The following is a 17226-nucleotide window of genomic DNA, read 5'->3' on the forward strand; positions in this document are numbered from 1 at the left end:
AAGACCGACTCAGAAGAAAATTCGGTGTAGTTTTACCATTCCATAGCCCAAAATGGTTGGCTGCAAATTCACCATTTAATGGATAATCAAGACTCAGAACGAAGTGGTAATACTAGGCGAAGCATTTCAAGTGATCAAGCAAGAAAGAGAAAAGAACCCTGTGGAGTTCATAAGTCCACCGATAAACCTTATCACTGCAACACTGAAAGGAAGAAGAAAGCACCACAATCTGTAAAGCAATCAATAACTCAAGCTTTCACGAAGACAGACTAATGTCACAAAATATGATGCCCCACCATGTGTTTTAGTATTCATGCAACAAACATCGGTATGCACTAAATTAAGTAGATTCAATTTCATGTGTGGAGAGGAACTTTGAAATGCAAATCTATGTTACTTGTTAGGCAATGATTACATTCCTTTAAATTTCTCTATTTTGATGGTAATTATGTTCTTTCTAGTGAGAGTTTGAAGCCCTTCTTTCTTCTTGGTAAGATGACTAAGTCTCATATGCCATAGTTCAACTGAGGAGTCCTCCATTGCATTTGTCGCCTCCTTGATCAATTTAGCTCACATGATGTAGAGAGTGAAAGTCCTTGCCCTTAGCCACCACCATTGAACCTTTAATCAATTTTCATTTGCCATCATAAAAGGAATTGTAATAACCATCATCATCTAAAACACCTGTGGAGATCATATGAAGATGAATGTCTAAATCACATGTCAAATTTTTCAGAAGCATACATCAACATCGGTTTGATCATCTCGTACGCTGATTATCTTAGAATCACCATTTATTGCCCACTCTAACACAATCAAAATCACCACTGTGATAAAATGTAAAATAGTCATGCTGTGGGATGACATAAAATGAGGTTGCAGAATTAATGACTCAACTAGAATCTTGATATGTAAGGTTTACACAAGCATTGTTGCAAATGAATACAACATCACCATCTGATATTACTGCCATTGTGACTTCTCTTCTTTCTTTCCATCTCTAATTCTATCTTAGGATTTATCTCTCTTTGCAAACTTGCATTTTCTAGCATTATGTCCCATCTTGCCACAATTATAACAATTTACGTTCCTCCTCAACCTAGTTGTTTAATAACATGACCAATGTTTCCCAATTGTCGTGGAAAATACCAAGCAATAAACATACTTGTAACTCATCTCCAAGATCAATTTCAAAATTTATCAATTGATTCATAACATCTTTAAATTCATTCAAGTGCTCAGACATTGCTCCCTTCCTTCTATCACAAGTTTACAAGTCTATTAACTAAAAATGCTTAATTTTGTGTTCTCCTCTCATAGAGATTTTATAATTTCTTCCACAATGTTTCAGCATTTTTTAGCAACATGGAAAAAAAAAAAAACACTTTCATCAATTCATTTGTGAAATAAAGCCAACCGTTTTTCGATTCATATGCTCTTATTTTTTTTTATCTTCATTATCTCATTTAGCTCCATCACCATAAATTGGATCAAATAAATCTTTACAATATAATATGTCTTCCATTTGAGACTTTTGAATAGAGTAATTTGAGGCATTTAACTAAACATGGTACTGCTAGTTTCTTCCACTTGACACCTTTGGATTATCATGGGATTATCTTAAGACTAAACCTTTGATTAATGCTACTCTAGCAAAATTCATAATGGAGAATCTAGACCACCTATCTAAAATTGGTATCATCCCCAAAACTCAAATAACTAAAATTAATCCCAGCAACAACCAATCACTATATTCCAAAGAATATCAACCCTAACCCAATACATGTGTCATTGAAAAAAATTAAAGGAAAATTACCAAAAAATCTTAAACCAATTATAATTGTGCCAATTCGGTTCTATTTTTTTTTTTTTTTGGGACCAATTCAATCTACCAACCATATATAATCAAAAAAAATTTGATGTGGCATCCTAGTTAGTGCTAGTCAGCTTTGTTGGCACTAACATGGCTACCGGAAAGCAAAATACACCATTTGCTTTAAAATAAAATAAAATACATCAACAAAATGGTGTAGGGCTTGGCTAGGTTTCTTTCCCAAATTGAGTAAAGAACCCTAATTTGAGCTCTTCCCCCAAATTTGTCTCAAATTTTGGACCAAATTTTGAGTTCATGCTCACCCAACGCTAATGCTCTACAAATGCCTCTATTTGACGCCTTTGTCCAGTGCCTCTATCCAACACTTCCATCCAACTCTTGCCAGATGCCTTCCTCTGACCTTGCCCAACGCCTTCATCCAATGCTCGCTCGACGCTCAGCCGCCGACGCCCAATGCTAGTTGGACACTCACTCAACGCCTTCATCGTATTCTTGAAATTGCGATACTTTATATTTACAGTGAGGCCTTATGTCTTGCTTTTGCTGGAATTTTATTTCTTGGATTGGATGTGGATGGTGACAACTCGTTATATTTTGTTGACATGGGTTTGTTGTTGTCATGGGTTTATGGATGGTCAAAGCTCCTTTGAAATTGTTGACTCGCTAAGAATGTCTCTATCTTTCATAGATAGTGCATATAAAAAATAGAGAAAATGTTTGTCTTTAATGTATATTTCTTCTTTGAATTTTACTCAAATTGAATATGGAAAAATCTATCACTATGTTTGACTCTATACAATGTTGGCTTAAAAAGGCATCAAAAAGCTATTCTAATATAACATTAGTCTAACTTTGCATCTATGCTCCTTACACTGCAAGACAACCTTAAGATATCAACTAATTATATGATTATTACATGGTGATTTCTATTCTGTGACTTATTCAAATCAAATTATACATTCTCTTGCAAAATCTTGGGCAAAATTGATCCAACTAGTAGTATAGAGAGAATTTCTCATATTGGTACCATTCTCATATTGTGCAATTTACGATTGTTTATTTATTTTGTCCTAAGAAAGCCCATTCATAGACTTCATTGTGTCAAGCTCCTTACATGCTAAAGATATCACTAGGCTACTGCTGGTGCTTTGTCTTAGCTAAACTAGACTTCACTCTAATGCCATCTGTTTCTATATACCAATACTCACTCTTGTATACAGAAATAAGATACCATGTTGATTCTAATACCGTCTTATTTATGCTAAAAATACAATGTTTACAGTACGAGATACTGGTGTTCATCTTGTTGATCATCATATCCACATCTTTTAAGTTGCAACTTGAGTCCATGAATTCAAAGTCTCACAAATTATTAACGAATTCATCATAATCAATAACATCAGTCCCTCTAATCAACAACAATACAAATGTGTTTTGCTTCTATGGCTTGAATTGTCCTCTACAAATAGCAAAGACAAAAGACAATCAAGGAAGACATCACAATTACTGAAAATACAAGATTGGGGAAAGTTGCGGTTTTTTATGATTGGGTTGATGTAGAAATTAGTTAATCGATAAGAAATGTGTCAAAAATTTTCATCAAAGCAATGTCGTGGAAAAACTAGTGTCAAGTTGTAATGAGGATGTTTAATGGAAGTGAAGTTAGAGCTCTCAAGGCATAACTGAAACGTGTCAAACAAAATGCAACAAAGTTAAAGAAATAAAATTTCATATTAAAGACAATGTTGATTGTGTCATAGGTGCTTGTGATGATTCTATGAAATATGTTATTTCGAGATATAAAGATGAATGATGTAATGAGCTTGTCGTAAAATGTGTTAATGCAGTTTGTGTTATTAAGCTATTTTAGTAGACATTATGTATCTATCCACATGGAGTTTAAACATAAATAAAGTATAAGTTTCTTGCAATCTCCTTTGTTTCATTTGCAATCTTTTTTTTTCTCAACCTCAACATTAAAGATATGTAATTTCCATTGTTATGACTTGCTTTTATGATCAAAGCAATACTCGTCTATTCAATATATAAGAGAAAATGATAGTATGCACAATTTCACCACTTCACAAACATATAGTGGCTATACATTATTTGAGCAAAAAACAGATGAACAAACCCATTATACTCAAATAAGAGAGTTCAAAAGCACGTTAATTCATCGATACCAATCATTATACAAATAGTCATTCAAGACAGATCAAAAAAATACATCCACAACCCTACTTCATTGATGACATCATCGATAAAAAAGCAAACGGATCAACACCACTTCATTGAACCCATGATCACAAAGAAATTACCATGACATGTCAACACTAAACACATTCTCAAATCCTGTCACTTTTGCCTCTTCAAACAACTTCTAATACTTATACTTTTGACCTTAGAAGAGGATCCACAGTAGAAGAGCCACCACTACCACTTGCATCTTTACTCGTACATCTCTAAACCTACAAAAAAATATATTCGTTTAAAATTTTATTGACAAAACAAGCATAGCATAATAGAAGTGGCAGTACTAACCAAAATTTTTTGCCTTGAAAATTGTGATTATGAAGACGTAAACCTAGCTTTCTTAATTAGACAAATCAAATTATCGTGTCTCATTTTTGAGCAAGTTTGACATATTATTTTCATTTCTATCCTCGTCATCCTAATTCCACTCGCCACCTCACCCTCCTCTTTCTATCTTTTTTATTTATGTCTACCCGGGCTTCATCTTGCTTGGAAGTGGTTCAAACGGCTCCCTATTAGTCTTTTCCAAAATTTCTTTCCTTGAATTGGCATCATTATGTTTTCATTTGTAACTAAAAACTTAGCCTTCTTATAACACTCATTAACATAGTCATATGCATCATCTTGCCTATGATTTCTAGCAGAAATGGCGTAAGGACAAGAATGCCAGTAAGCTACCATTTTCTATAAGAGCAATCTCTTGAACTCATCCACTGCATATTTGTTGCTCTTATCCATCACCTCATATCCAATATCATCATTCCATTTCACTTGACAGTACATTGCACCAACTCTATTTTTTTCTAACTTCCTTACAATTGTTGAACCATAACCATCTCCACTTAACACGTGTATCGTTCTATGTATGCATCATTGTTATTTATAGTATCTGCATTTCCTCAAACATACTATAAATGGACTTACACCTAGTATGTATAATTCTTCCATTGAATACCTCATATGAGTTATTGTCAACAATGTCACATTTCACATCAATAGTGAAGAAAGCCTTACACAAGTGCTTTGGCTCTATATGCACCAAGTCATCATATACATTAGGACTAATTTTCTTCAATACCTAAAAGTGTTCATCATATTTCGTCTTAGTACTATTCTTACTAAGATAGTCATTGCATTTGTATTTCCTTATGCTTCTTGCCCAAATTGGCATAGATGTGTCTAGCACACCATATGCTCAGCTACAAACAACAAATCATCCATGACTCCTATAAAGCCCTGCAAAAGATGATTGCAATGTAAATATATGTATGAAAAATGTTAATATCATACATCAATTTTTTTAAGAACCATGTCCAAGTGTCGCTACTCTTAACTTTGACAACCGCCCAAATAATTAGGAACATCTGATCATTTGCATAACTTCCAATAGCACATAAGATTTGATCTTGACAAATTCCTTTCAAGAAACACCTATCTAACCCCACAACTTTTCTATATCTACTAAGAAACCATTTCTTACAAGCAACAAAATGAATAGATGTTTTCTCAAATAATACTTTAGATTGCATATCTAACTTTCAATATTCAATGTAATAGTACTCTTAAGATTTCTTTCCTAAGCTTCTCTACATAATCTCACAATTTTGCATATTCCTTCTTATTGTTTCCCATCAACACTTTATCACAAACAACTTAGCATTCATATGTTAAGCCATGCTTACATTGAAAACAGTAGTTGTAATAGTTGGCATTACTTTTATTGTAGGAAGATAGCGATTTGCCAATTAAGAATTTATTACCCTCTCTATTTTTGAAGCAAATGTTTCGAGTATGCCATAAATGGTAGGTCTTGATATGAAATGATCTACTACAAGATCAACAGATCTAGAAATCTTCCAAAGCAACTCTCATTAACACTTTTTGCTCTATCAAACTTCTCATCATTCTTTATAAAGTTTAGTACTTTACTCTTAATCACCGAGTACTTTTTCAAAGCATCTTTGAATTACTTACTACTATCAAATGCCATGGCAACAATAAATATAGGAACAACACAATTAGGATTACATCTTGGGACCTTACTTCTCTTTCTAATAAAATCGTCATCTTCTTCCTCTATTTCAGACTCCAAATTGTCATATGCATCTATTTCATAACAATGCGTCTCATAATCAACTTCAGCATTAACTGTATTATTCATCCAATGGTTGGAATGATACTAATGTTGTGGATGGTTCCTTTATAATTAGATCCTCTGTGGCCCTCCCATGGAACGCAGTCACGCTCTTCCTTATTTCTAGAAGCTCCTCATTATCAAGATCATCATCATCAATTCAAAATCTTACATTGCCAAGAAAATTCGTCTCATCATCATCGTCACCATCCATAATATCACACTCTATGTTAATATAATCACCTTCATCAACTAAGCCATTAGGATCTAAGCCACCCTCGTGCTCAAAGATCATCTCATTAGCTAAATCAACTTCATTATGAGCACCCTCATTAACCCCTGACCGACATCCTTAGCATCCTCACCCTCACCCACACTCACACCCTCACTTGGGCAAGCACCCTCACCTCACCTACACCTTCACCACCCCCTAACCAACACCCTCACTTGATTTAGCACCCTCACCTACACCTACACCTTGACCATCACCCTCGACTACCTCATCGATTGCAAAATTTTCTTCATATATATCAATTAACTCACGACACAAATAACTGAATAGTAGATTAACAACACTACACTCATTTCATAAATATCCCAACCCATCTTCTAGAGACTTTCCAAGAAACTTAAAATAAAGCTTTTTAAATTTACAATTTACCACATTCTCGTTATCTCTAATGAAGCTTTTATAACTCCTTGAACTAGTATCAATTTTTACTAGATCAATCTTACTCCCAACATATTTAAGCATTGGAAAAGGCAAACCTATGCCGACTTGTCACTCATCTTGACCTTCTTGTCACTCATCTTGACCTCACACAAAAGAATGCAATATATGTTGTAAGTAGCCACATAATGGAGATTTTAACATGAGTAGCCTAGAGTGCTACAAATATGTGAAGATTTTGACTTGAGCATAAGTGTAAAATCCTCTCCGCCTCATCATTTTAAGCGAAATTTCTCTATAATTTACCAGAATTAACTAGGTCGATTAATATCTAACACTCTATGATACAAGAGTTCAAGGTGAACAGTGGGGCATAATTAGTTGGCTTTCAAGTTTGCCAATCTGGGGCAAGAATAAAATATTATCTCATGCACACTCATCTACTTTCAAGTTCAAAACTGAACAAACTGTTCAACACACACGAAGAAATAAGACAATTTGGGGACCACAACAAAGATAGAGACAAAGACAAAACTTAGTTTGGGACCACAGCAATATACCTCTTGATCGTTCTTGGCTGACTTCACAACCACCTACCACATAGCTCAACACTTGCCGACAACACAATCAAACTTGGACCGCATCACTTACTCATGTTTGTTGTGGTGTGGGTGAATCGGGTCTTTGGGGTATCATAATTTGGGCAAATTAGGTTTGCTAGCAATGAATAAAGGCGTCAGGTAAAAGTGGGCTTGATTCATGAAGGATATTGATGGAAGAACGACTTGGCTTGAGGGAGATCGCAAGATGAGATCGAACCGAGTGAAAATTTGCAAGAATTTCAGAAGAGATCTTACTATGGTTTGAAGATGATTTGGGCAAAACGTATAGAACACTCACATGACCACTTTAGCCAAAACTGATGCCTTATGTTGAAGTCTTTATTTTTTTAAAAGAAAAATGACCCCAAGCGATATCGTTTTGCTCTCTGGATGCCATGCTAGCATTGGCGATGCTGACCGGTGCTAAAAAGAATGCCACATCAAACTTTTCCAATTGTACATGGTCGGATGGATTAAACTGGTGTAAAAGCAAATGGTTATAATTAAAGTGGTTAAAAAATTTAAGACTAAATTGACACAATTAAAATAAGTTTAATACTTGTTTTATCATTTTCCAAAATATTAAAGCGAGGCAGAAACGACACTCCAAAAAATTACGTTGAAAACCCAATCAAAAAAAATTATAGGACCGCTCAAAACTGTCACCGGGGATGGTAAGATTCACAATAGTTTATCTCCAGTCACACAACTAGAGACTCTTCGTGTTAGCAAAATAGTAATATATCATTATCACAAAAGTAGATTAACAGAAAGAAACAAGAAAGTTTCTAATAACTGTCGAAGAAGTTGATAGACAACTTGAGAGGGGAAACAAAACCAATCAACTTGCTGATCATGATTTTGCGAACTATATAATAAATTTTCAAGTAATTCTAATAAATTTTCAATCACATCTTTGGAGTTATGCTATTTACTTCAGCGAAGGTTCTCCTCTCTCTCTCTCAATCAAGAACTTCCAGTCCTTTCTTTTTGTTCTTTATTTTTATTTTTCTTCGGTTCGAGGCAGACACGGCCCGGGCCATCAGAACTGAATCCTTTGTGCAAGGTTAGATGGAAAGCACCGATAATGTGGATTCAATCCAAGCGTTGGTTATTCCGGCAAGTAAGGAAGCAATTTCATATTTCATTCAATGAGGAAGCAATTAATAGTAATTAGACCTTGCCAATTATACCTTAAAAACTTAAAAAACTTTCCAATGATGATAAAAGTTCCATATTTAGTTGACAATTTGTAACACAAAATGACTATTTATTGGTATTTTTAGTACTTAATTTAAATGCTTAAATTTTCATCACTATTTTTTAACTTGACCAAGCTCAGCCCTAAAGTTCTTTTTCCAATTTCTAAGTTTATTTCGCCGCGAGTAGATTATTCGCCTTTTATGGCATGTGTAACTGGTCTCTAATTTGGCCAACAGAACCCAAATATAATGGTGGCACTTAAAGAAACAATAATTTTAATATAAAAAAAAAAAAAAAAGCACATAGTTTGTTACCCAAAATTAGCGAAGACCAGTTCAACGAACATAGAGTTCTAGGATTCTGCCTAACCTACCTTTTTTTTCCCCTGAAGCTTCAATAATTTCTTTCATAGTGACAAATCTTTTTATAGCCAAAAACCGATAATCTACTCGGCACCACCTTCCGTCGCACACCCACCTCGTTACTTTCAAGAACATATTTTTATGTTTCTTCCATGGCCGGAAGCTGTCGGGTTGCAGCAAAATTCACCATTTCCATGGGGTAATCTAAGACATTGAACAGACGGTAATAATGCAAGGAAAGACATCCAATTGATAAAGCAATGAGTGAGAAAGAAAAGAGGAAGAAAGCACCCAAGAACATGGAGTAATGCACAGACGATAGGATAAAAAAACTACTTCATTCAATTGAATTTAGGATCGATTCACAAGCCCAGACGATCAGGAACCCATCGGCCCTGATTTCAAACAAACTCCCCAAAGCCACTTCCTATTGACTAGTACTCCACTATGACAATATCTAGCACAGGTGAAAACTGAAACTTGACTACTTCAGCACACCATCGTCGCGGATTTCACGCGAAACACTTCGAGAGAGATTCTTTCATAACAACCATGGTTCATAGAGCCACACCAAATTTCAAGCAGACACAACCACTTAGAATTTCCTCGGCGGAGACGGAGCACAAGATGAAGGATCGTCTCGTCCTGGATGTTGTTTTTGACCAGGGCCCCGCCGCCCTCCAGCTGCTTGGCGGCGAGGAACAGCCTGTGCTGGTCTGGAAGTTTCCCTCATTGTCCTGGATGTTGGCCCCGACGTTGTCGATGTTGTCGGAGGTCTCGACCTCTCGGGTGATGGATTTGGCTGCAAGGGTCTTAACGAAGATCTGGGCCTGACCTGAAGGTGGAGGTTGGACTCCTTCTGGATGTTGTAGTGGGCGATCGTGCGGCCGTCCTCGAGCTGTTTGCCAGCAAAGTTCAGACGCTGCTGGTCCAGTGCTATCCCCTCCTTGTACTCGATCTTAGCCTTGATGTTGCCTATGGTGTCGGAGCTCTCGACCTCGACAGTGATGGTCTTGCCGCTGGAAATCTTGACAAAGATCTGCATCTGCAAATGCCCAAAAATACATGAAATTGACCCTTCCTTTCAACCATGGTAACCGCGAGACATCAAGAAACCGCGAAGAGCACCAAACTCGAACTCGGATTCAAAACTCGATTCACAGATCGAGAAGCTACCTGAAGAGAATTTGCTAGGGGCTTGGCTGAAGATCGATCGAGAGCGAGAGCGAGAGAGAGAGAGAGAGAGAGAGAGAGAGAGAGAAATGTAGAGATCACAATGATGGTGGAGAAAAAGCTGAGGAGAAGGGATTTCCTCGTCCGCTACTTTCATTTTTCGTCCTTTTCTTCTCTTACGGGTCTCACTTCCCTTCCTTCTCCTTCTCATCTTTCTCCGGTTCTCTCCCATTAAATTTTCAATTTATTCAATGTGATTCATAAACTTTATAACTCAACGTTCAATTTCATCCCTAAAATTTATCCAATGTGATCCAAACTTTTGTGACAAGTTTAAACTAGTCCTTCACCATATGAAAATATTCAATGTGATATCTAAACTTATATTAATGAAAAAACAACATTGAACATTTTATTTTATTTTTGGTAAGAATCATTGAACATTTTTAATCCTGCCTAAGATCAATATCATCCCAAAACTCAGCTAACTAATATCAAATTAAACCCCCACAGCAAAACGGTCGTAATATTCCTATAATATCAATATCAAACCAATACATGTAGTGTTGAATAAAATAAAATAAAAGCAAGGTAGATACAACACCTACAAACTTTACGCTGAAAATCCAATGTAAAAAAATCACAAGACCTTTCAAAACTTCCACTAATCTTTAAGAATAGCATAAAACATAATAAATCATGCAGATAAAGGCTCTTCACATTAGCAAAACAGTAATATATCGTCGTCACAAAAGTGGATTAATATAGAAGTAAGAATAACTCTAATTATTACTGAAGAAGCTAAAAGACAATTAGAAGAATGATTTCAATAAACAAAACCGATCAACATGATAATCTTGATCTCACGAACTAGATAATAAAACCTCCTCTAATTTTGACAAAGTTTCAATGGATATCCTCTTCTCATCTTCAGTTATGCTCTCAACCTCTTTTCTCCTCAGCAGAAAGCTCCTCTCTCTCTCTCTCTCTCTCTCTCTCTCTCTCTCTCTCTCTCAAATCACAAACTTTCAGCCATTTCTTTTCATTTTTATCCTTTTCTTTGGCCGCATGAGGCGGACACGGCCCATCAGAACTGAATCCTTTTATGCAAGGTAGATGGTAAGTAGATGGTAAGCACCGGTGAAGTGAAGCAATTTCTTATTTCATTCATTAAGGAAGCAATTAAGAGTAATTAGACCATAATAATTATACCGTCAAAAACTATAAATTCTTTCCAACTATTATTAAAATTCCATATTAATTGACAATTAAGATTACAAAGTAATTATTTATTGGCTTTTTAGTACTTTAATTTCAAAGGTTAATACCAAGAAAAAATCAAACCGGTACACTTATAACAAATTTACCATAAATTAATTTTTGATATTCAAAAATCCCAAATTAGTACACATGTGACAAATTTACCTAAAACTAATTTTTTTTTTTTTTACTATAAAAAACCTCAAATTGGTACACTTGTGACAAATTTACCCTCTATTAACTTCCATCAAATTTTACTGTTATATTTGTTGACATGAATGAATCCATAAGGTTAATGTCAAGACAAATCCCAAATTTGCCATAGGTATGTCATTAAATTTATCTCAGAAACACCATTAAATTTGTCACAAGTATATCAGTTTGGCATATAAATATACCACGTCACCATGTGTCATCTAAGTTGGCAAATTTAACAATTAGGTGAATTTATCACAAGTGTATCAATTTGAAATTTTTTTAGTAAAGAAATTAATTTGTAGTAAATTTGTCATTGGTATATCAATTTGAGATTTTCATAATATTAACCTCAATATCAATGCTTAAATTCTCATCACTGTTTTTTTTTTTTATACTTAATTTGGCCAAGGTAAGCCCTAAAGTTGTTTTTCCAATTTTAGTTTGTTTCCCCGCACAGTCTAATATAATGGTAGCACTAAAAAGAAACAAATTTAAAAAAGCACGTATTTTGTCACCCAAAATTAGTGAAGACCAGTTCAACGAGAGTAGAGTTCTAGGATTCCAACTAATCTATCCTTTCTTTTCCCTGAAAACTCCCCACAAATTTTATTATGGTGACAAATCTTTTGTAGCCAAATCCAATAATCTGCTCAAGCACCACCTTCCATCGCATGCGCACCTCGTTACATTCAAGAACATATTTTTATGTTTCTTGTATGGTCCCGGAAGTTGGGTATAGTTTTCCATGGCCAAAAGCTGTCATGGTGAAGCAAATTCACCATTTCCATGGGGGTAATCAAAGACACTGAACAGCTGGTCAAAATGCTAGGCAAGACATTCATCAAGTGATCGGGCAAGAAGAGGAAAGAGAACCCTGTCGAGTTCAAACGCAACTGCCAAAGGAAGGAGAAAGCACCACCATCTCAACTCAAGCATCCAGAAGAGACCAATGCACAGACGATAGTTTATCTCCTCCTTGATCAAACTTGCATGATGTAGAGAATGAAAGTATTTTTCCTTGGCCATCGTCATTGAACCTTTGATCAATTTCCATTTGCCATCATAAAAAGAATTGTAGTAATCATCATCATCTAAAATACCTATGCAAATCATATGAAGATAAAGGTCTAAATCATGTCTAGCATTTTCAGAAGCATATTACATCAACATCCGTTTCCAAATGAATATCTCCCACATTGATTATCTTAGAATCACCATTTGTTACTCATTCTAACACAATCCAAATCAATGAATGTAAAGTAGTTACGTCGTGAGGTGACATTAAATGAGGCTACAGAATCAATAACTCAATTAAAATCTTGGTATGTAAGTTTACACAAGCATTGTTGCAAATAAACACAACATCGCCATCGGAGACAACCACCACTGTAACTTGCTTCTCTTCTTTCTTTTCATCTCCATTTATATCTTGGGATTTATCTCTCTTGCAAACTTGCATTTTTCTAGCAAAGATGTCCCATTTTGCCACAATTGTAGCAATTCATGTTCCTCCTCAATCTAGTTGTTTAATACCATGGCCAATGCATCCCATCTATCGGGGAAAGGACCAAGCAATAAACATATTCGTAACTCATCTCCAATATCAATTTCTAGATTTGTGAACTGATTCACGACATCTTGAACTTCACTTAAGTGCTCCAACACACTGCTCCCTTCCTTATATTGTAAGTATACAAGTTTTTTTTTTTTTTAAAACTAAAAATGCTTTATTTTGTGTTCTCCTCTCATAAAGATTTTGTAATTTCTTCCACGATATTTTTGCATTTGTTTTTTGAGCAACATGAAAAAAAGAAAATTATCACCAATCCATTGTCAAATAAAGCCAACCATTTTCCAATTCATACGCTCTCATTCTTTATCTTTATTGTCTCCTTTAGCCCCATCACAATCGATTGAATCATACAAATCTTTACATTATGGTATAATATCTTCCATGTGAGATATTCGAATAGAGAAATTCAACACATTTAACTAAACACATGGTGTCACTGGTTTCCTCCACTTGACGCCTTGGGATTATTCATGAAATTATCTCAAGATTGAATATTTGATTGATGCTGCTCTAGCATAATTTAGAAAAAGGACAATCTAGATTGCCTATCCACTATTAATATCATCCCTAAAACTCAAGCAACTAATTACATTTTAGTAATAATAACCCAATCAATACATGTGCTACTGAAAAAATTAAAGCAAGGCCAAAGTGACACCCACAAATATTACGTTGAAAACTTGATCCGGAAAAATCATAGGACCACTCAAAATTATCACCAAGGATAGTAGGATTCACAATAATTGATCTCTAATCACACAACTGGAGACTCTTCACATTAGCTAAACAATAATATATCAATATCACAAAGGTGGATTAAAATAAAGAAAAAAAGTTTCCAATCACTGTCAAAGAAGTTGAGAGACAATTTGAAAAGGGAGTTCAACGAACAAAACCAACTTGTTAATCATGATTTCACGAACTATATAATAAAATTTCAACCAATTATCATAAATTTTCATAATCAAATTTGGACTGCCTCTTTTCATCTTCGAAGTTACGCCTCTCTGCCTTCTCTCTCTCTCTCTCTCTCTCTCTCTCTCTCTCAATCAAGAAAAATTTCAGTCCTCTCTCTCTTTCCAATGAAGAACGTTTAGCCCTCTCTGTCCTTTGATCTTTTTCTTCGGCCCCATGAGAAGGACTCGGCCCATCAGAACTGAATCCTTTTTGTGCAAAGGTTAGATGGAAAGCACCGGTGATGTGGATTCAATCCAAGTGTTTTTTTTTTCTTGGTCAAAATCCTAGCATTGGTTAATTCGGCAAATAAGGAAGCAATTTCTTATTTCATTCAACAGGGAAGCAATTAACCCCAATGATCATCTTTCTCCCATAAAAAGGGAAGGTGGGAAAATCTTTATCTTCTTGTGGAAGTTGAGGTCTAGACAATTTAATTTCAAGTGTAGATTTTGATTCTCACTCTAATAAAAATTTGAGAGTAAAAATTGGAAGCAAAAAATAAAGTACAACCGACTAAAAAAATAGGGAAGCAATTAATCGTAATTAAAACTTAATCTCCTTCCAATGATGATTAAAGTCCCATATTTAGTTTATCGGTTTATATTACGAAATAACTATTTATCGGCATTTTTAGTAATTAATTTCAATGCTTAAACTTTCATCGCTATTTTTTAATTTGGCCAGGTTAAGCCCTAAGGTTCTTTTTCCAATTTTAGTCTATTTCGTAACTGGTCTCTAATTTGGTCAGCAGAACGCAAATATAATGGGGCACTAAAAAGAAACAATAATTTAAATATTAAAAAAGCACGTATCTTGTCCCCCGAAATTAGTGAAGACCAGTTCAACGAACATTGTTCTAGGATCCTGCCCAACCTCTTCTTCTTCTTTTTTCTTTTTCTTTTTTTTTTTTTGCCTCAAAGAAAAACAATACTTTCTTTTTAATGGGGGCACGTTCTGAAAAAAAAAAAAAAAATTTGGGGCACGTTCTGAAACAATAATTTTTTTAATTTATAAAAGCTCGTTTTTTTTTTTTCTTCTAGTGAAGACAAGTTCAACGGGCATAGAGTTTTAAGTTTCTGCCTTACCTACTTTATATTTTTTCCTGAAAAAAATTCAATTATCTCTTATAGTGACAAATCTTTTATAGCCAAAACCAATCATCTTCCCAGCACCACCTCCCATCGCATACCCACCTTTACATGTTCAAGAACATATTTTTATGTTCCTTCCATGGCCGAAAGCTGTCGGGTTGCAGTAAAATTCACTCATTTCCATTGGGTAGCCTAAACATCGAACAGCCGGTACTAATGCAAGGAAAGACATCCAAGACATCCAAGTGATAAAAGCAGCAAGTGAGAAAGAAAAGAGGAAGGAAAAAGCACCACCATATCAAACTCAAAGCATCTAAGAACATGGAGTAATGCACAGAGTACAGGATTAAAAACCATTTTATTCAATTGAAACTAAGGATTGATTCACAAGCCAGACGATCGGGAACCCATCGGCCCCGATTTCACATAAACACTTTCAAAGAAATTCATTCATAACAACCCTCGTCCATAGAGACACCAACTTTCAAGCATACACAACCACTTAGAATCCACCACGAAGACGGAGCACGAGGTGAAGGGTCGACTCCTTCTGGATGTTGTAATCCGCCAGGGTGCGGCCGTCCTCTAGCTGCTTGCCGGCGAAGATCAGCCTCTGCTGGTCCGGGGGGGATGCCCTCCTGTCCTGGATCTTGGCCTTCACGTTGTCGATGGTGTCGGAGCTCTCCACCTCCAGGGTGATGGTCTTGCCAGTCAGGGTCTTGACGAAGATCTGCATGCCTCCCCTGAGCCTCAGCACAAGGTGGAGGGTGGACTCTTCTGGATGTTGTAGCAGTCAGCGAGGGTGCGGCCGTCCTCGAGGCTGCTTCCAGCGAAGATCAGCCTCCTGCTGGTCTGGTGGGATGCCCTCCTTGTCCTGGATCTTGGCCTTCACGTTGTCGATGGTGTCGGAGCTCTCAACCTCGAGGGTAATGGTCTTGCCGGTCAGGTCTTGACAAAGATCTGCATACCTCCACGGAGACGCAGGACAAGGTGGAGGGTGGACTCCTTCTGGATGTTGTAGTCGGCGAGGGTGGCCGTCCTCAGGCTGCTTTCCAGCGAATCGGCCCTCTGCTGGTCGGGGAATTCCTTCATGTCCTGGATCTTGGCCTTGACGTTGTCAATGGTGTCGGAGCTCTCTCGACCTCGGGGAGTGATGGTCTTGCCAGTCAGGGTCTTGACGAAGATCTGCATACCTCCACGAAGACGGAGGACAAGGTGGAGGAGTAGACTCCTTCTGGATATTGTAGTCGGCGAGGTGCGGCCGTCCTCGAGCTGCTTTCAGCGAAGATCAGCCTCTGCTGGTCAGAATTCAGCTTCCTTGTCCTGGATCTTGGCCTTCACGTTGTCGATGGTGTCGGAGCTCTCGACCTCGAGGGTGATGGTCTTGCCGGTGAGGTCTTGGCGAGGTCTGCATACGCACGAAGAAGGGAGGACAAGGTGAATGGACTCCTTCTGGATGTAGTAGAAAGGGTGCGGCCATCCTCAAGCTGCTTTCTTGCTTTTGCCTTGTTGTCCTGAATCTTCCTTGTCATCTTGGCCGATGGTGTCAGAGCTCTCGACCTCCAAGGTGATTGTCTTCCCGGTGAGGTCTTGACGAAATCTGCATGCCTCCTGAGCCTGAAGACTAGGTGGAGGGTCGATTCCTTCTGGATGTTGTAGTCAGCCAAGGTACGGCCGTCCTCGATGGCTTGCCGGCGAAGATCAGCCTCTGCTGGTCCGGCAGATTCTGTAAGTTCTTAATGTCGATGGCTTTGTTCGACCTCAAGGTTATGGTCTTGCCAATGAGGGTCAAACGAGAATGCATGCCTCTGAGCCTGAGCAAAGTAGGTGGAGGATATTCCTTCTGGATCACCTAATCAAAGTCCCGTCCTCGAACTTCAAGCCGGCGCAGATGAGTCTGCTGGTCGGCGGGTGAA

At 36.9% G+C, this 17226-nt stretch overlaps 2 pseudogenes; one reads left to right on the forward strand and one right to left on the reverse strand.

Moving 5' to 3' along the window:
- Window positions 1-16362, reverse strand: part of LOC120293124 — a 173605-nt pseudogene extending 157243 nt beyond the window's left edge.
- Window positions 1-17226, forward strand: part of LOC104445536 — a 165881-nt pseudogene that overhangs the window by 92647 nt on the left and 56008 nt on the right.

Source organism: Eucalyptus grandis, chromosome 5 (assembly GCF_016545825.1).
Source record: "Eucalyptus grandis isolate ANBG69807.140 chromosome 5, ASM1654582v1, whole genome shotgun sequence".
NCBI classification, from domain to species: Eukaryota; Viridiplantae; Streptophyta; class Magnoliopsida; order Myrtales; family Myrtaceae; genus Eucalyptus; species Eucalyptus grandis.